The sequence below is a fragment of the Arachis hypogaea genome, chromosome 10 (assembly GCF_003086295.3).
Source record: "Arachis hypogaea cultivar Tifrunner chromosome 10, arahy.Tifrunner.gnm2.J5K5, whole genome shotgun sequence".
Taxonomy (NCBI): domain Eukaryota; kingdom Viridiplantae; phylum Streptophyta; class Magnoliopsida; order Fabales; family Fabaceae; genus Arachis; species Arachis hypogaea.
The window spans coordinates 68,907,493-68,911,807 of NC_092045.1; the positions used below are offsets into that span (position 1 = coordinate 68,907,493).

The following is a 4,315-nucleotide window of genomic DNA, read 5'->3' on the forward strand; positions in this document are numbered from 1 at the left end:
CTCTCAACGGCGTTGGAAATTAGACATCCAGGGCTTTCCAGCATATAATAGTCCATACTTTATTCGAAGAATGACGACGTAACTTGGCGTTGAACGCCAAGTACACGCTGCTGTCTGGAGTTAAACGCCAGAAAAACGTCATGATCCGGAGTTGAACGCCCAAAACACGTCATAACTCGGAGTTCAACTCCAGGAAATGCCTCAGCTCGTGGATTAATCAAGCTCAGCCCAAGCATACACCAAGTGGGCCCCGGAAGTGGATTTATGCATCAATTACTTACTCATGTAAACCCTAGTAGCTAATCTAGTATAAATAGAACATTTATCTAATTTATTAGAGATCTTTTGGCCACTTTAAGTCTTCAATATTTTCGGTCACTTGATCATGGAGAGGGCTGGCCATTCGGCCATGCCTGAACCTCTTTTGCTTATGTATTTTCAACGGTGGAGTTTCTGCACACCATAGATTAAGGGTGTGGAGCTCTGCTGTACCTCAAGTATTAATGAAGTTCTATTTTCTTTTATTCAAATTTCTCTTATTCTTATTCCAAGATATTCATTCGTACCCAAGAACATGATGAATGTGATGATAAGTAACCCTCATTATCATTCTCACTTATGAACGCGCGTGATTGACAACCACTTCCGTTCTACATGAAACAGAGCTTGAATGCGTATCTCTGAGATTCCCCAACAGAATCTTCGTGGTATAAGCTAGATAGATGGCGGCATTTATGAGGATCCGGAAAGTCTCACCTTGTCTGTGGTATTCCGAGTAGGATCCTGGGAATCCGGAAAGTCTAACCTTGTCTGTGGTATTCCGAGTAGGATTCCGGTAATGAATGACTGTGACGTACTTCAAACTTGCAACCTGCTGGGCGTTAGTGACAGACGCAAAAGAATCAAGGGATTTTATTCCAGTAGGAGCGGGAACCAACCGGTGATTAGCCGTACTGTGACAGAGTGCGTGAGCATTAGTTTTCACTGCGAGGATGGGATGTAGCCATCAACCATGGGTGATGCCTCCAGACGATTAGCCGTGCGACTGACAACCGCATAGGATCATTTTCCCGAGAGGATGAAAGTAGCCACAGCTGATGGTGAACCCCTATACAAAGCTTGCCATGGAAAGGAGTAAGAAGGATTGAGTAGAAGCAGTAGGAGAGCAGGCGTCCTTGAGCTATGCAGCATCTCCATTCGCTTATCTGAAATTCCCACCAATGAATCTGCATAAGTCTTCTATCCTTTTATTTAATCTATTCTCTTATCTTTATTTTCGAAACCCATAAACCAATTTAATCTGCCTGACTGAGATTTACAAGGCGACCATAGCTTGCTTCATACCAACAATCTCTGTGGGATCGACCCTTACTCACGTAAGGTTTATTACTTGGACGACCCAGTACACTTGCTGGTTAGTTGAACGGAGTTGTGAATTCAACCAGTGCCATAATAATGATTTCATACAAAGACAAACAACTTAAAGAGAATTGATCACAATTTCGTCCACCAAGTTTTTGGCGCCGTTGCCGGGGATTGTTCGAGTATGGACAACTGACGGTTCATCTTGTTGCTCAGATTAGGTAATTTTCTTTTCAAAAACTTTTTCAAAAAATTTTTTTTTCTTTCTTTTTCGTTTTTCCAAAAATGTTTTCGAAAACAAAAAGTAATAAAAATACAAAAAAATTAGAAAATCATAAAAAATCAAAAATATTTTGTGTTCTTGTTTGAGTCTTGTGTTAATTTTTAAGTTTGGTGTCAATTGCATGCTTTTAAAAATTTTTCTTGCATTTTTCGAAAATCTCATTCATTCATAGTGTTCTTCATGATCTTCAAGTTGTTCTTGATAAGTCCTCTTGTTTGATCTTGATGTTTTCTTATTTTGTGTCTTTCCTTGTTTTTCTTGTGCACTTTTGCATTCATATTTTCCATGCATTAAAAATTTCTAAGTTTGGTGTCTTGCATGTTTTCTTTGCATCAAAAAATTTTCAAAATTATGTTCTTGGTGTTCATCATGATCTTCATAGTGTTCTTGGTGTTCATCTTGACATTCATAGCATTCTTGCATGCATCTTGTGTCTTGATCCAAAATTTTCATGTTTTGGGTCATTTTTGTGTTTTTCTTTAAAAATTTAAAAATAAAAAAATATCTTTTCCTTATTTCCCTCCAAATTTTCGAAATTTTGGGTTGACTTGGTCAAAAATTTTCAAAATTAGTTGTTTCTTACAAGTCAAGTCAAAATTTCAAATTTTAAAAATCTTATCTTTTCAAAATCTTTTTCAAAAATCATATCTTTTTCATTTTTTTATAATTTTCGAAAATTTCAAAAAAATCTTTTTCAAAATATTTTCAAAATCTTTTTGTTATCTTTTATATCTAATTTTCGAAAATTAACTAACAAGTAATGTGATTGGTTCAAAAATTTGAAGTTTGTTACTTTCTTGTTAAGAAAGGTTCAATCTTTAAGTTCTAGAATCTTATCTTGTAGTTTCTTGTTAGTTAAGTAATTTTAAAAAAATTAAATCTTTTTCAAAATATCTTTTTCTTAAAAATCTTTTTATCTTTTTATCTTATCTTTTTCAAAAACTTTATCTTTTTCAAAATTTGATTTCAAATCTTTTATCTAACTTCTTATCTTCTTATCTTTTTCAAAATTTGATTTCAAATCTTTTTCAATCAACTAACTATTTAACTTTTTGTTTGTTTTTTTATCTTTTTCAAAACCAACTAACTACCTATCCCTCTCTAATTTTCGAAAATATCTCATCTCTTTTTCAAAATTCTTTTTAATTGTTTTAAATTTTAATTTTAATTATATATTATCTTTAATTTTCAAAAATCACTAACCACTTTTTCAAAATCATTTTCGAAAATCATCTCCCCCTCATCTTCTTCTATTTAATTATTTAATTACTAACACTTCTCTTCACCTCTCCTCATCCAAAAATCCGAATCCATCCTTCTTCTTTCTTCTACCCCTTTCTTCTTCTACTAACATAAAGGAATCTCTATACTGTGACATAGAGGATTCCTCTTTCTTTTCTTGTTTTCTTCTCTTTCATATGAGCAGGAACAGGGAAAAGGGCACTCTTGTTGAAGTTGATCCAGAACCTGAAAGGACTCTGAAGAGAAAATTAAGAGAAGCTAAATTACAACAATCCAGAAACAACCTTTCAGAAATTTTCGAACAAGAGAAGGACATGGCAGCCGAAAATAATAATAATAATAATGCAAGGAGAATGCTTGGTGACTTCACAAAGCCAACGTCCAAGTTTGATGGAAGAAGCATCTCCATTCCTGCCATTGGAGCCAATAACTTTGAGCTTAAGCCTCAATTAGTTGCTTTGATGCAACAAAACTGCAAGTTTTATGGACTTCCATCTGAAGATCCTTATCAGTTCTTAACTGAGTTCTTGCAGATCTGTGAGACTGTAAAGACGAATGGAGTTGATCCTGAAGTCTACAGACTCATGCTTTTCCCTTTTGCTGTAAGAGACAGAGCTAGAATATGGTTGGATTCACAACCTAAGGATAGCCTGGACTCCTGGGATAAGCTGGTCACTGCCTTCTTGGATAAATTCTTTCCTCCTCAAAAGCTGAGCAAGCTGAGAGTGGATGTTCAAACCTTCAAACAAAAAGATGGTGAATCCCTCTATGAAGCTTGGGAAAGATACAAGCAGTTGACCAAAAGATGTCCATCTGACATGTTTTCAGAATGGACCATGTTAGATATATTCTATTATGGTCTCTCTGAATTTTCGAAAATGTCACTGGACCATTCTGCAGGTGGATCTATTCACCTGAAGAAAACGCCTGAAGAGGCTCAAGAACTCATTGACATGGTTGTAAACAACCAATTCATGTATACCTCTGAGAGGAATTTCGTGAATAATGGGATACCTCAGAAGAAAGGAGTTCTTGAAATTGATACTCTGAATGCCATATTGGCACAGAATAAAGTGTTGACTCAACAGGTCAACATGATCTCTCAAAATCTGAATGGACTGCAACATGCATCCAACAGTACTAGAGAGGCAGCTTCTGAAGAAGCTTAGGATCCTGAGAACCCTGCCATGGCAGAGGTTAATTACATGGGTGAACCTTATGGAAACACCTATAATCCATCATGGAGAAATCATTCAAATTTCTCTTGGAAGGATCAACAAAAGCCTCAACAAGGCTTTAACAATGGTGGATGCAACAGACAGAGAATTCTGAACAAAACACCTCCAATTTAGCCAATATAGCCTCTGATCTGTCAAAAGCCACTTTCAGTTTCATGAATGAAACAAGATCCTCCATTAGAAATTTGGA

General features: G+C 35.7%; 1 non-coding gene across 1 annotated transcript; it reads right to left on the bottom strand.

Annotated features, from left to right (window-relative positions):
- Positions 1 to 3,603: 3,603 nt before the first annotated feature.
- Positions 3,604 to 3,707, bottom strand: LOC112719474 (small nucleolar RNA R71). Its single transcript, XR_003161776.1, has one exon. It is a non-coding gene; the product is annotated as a small nucleolar RNA R71 (small nucleolar RNA).
- Between the last annotated feature and the right edge of the window lie 608 nt (positions 3,708 to 4,315).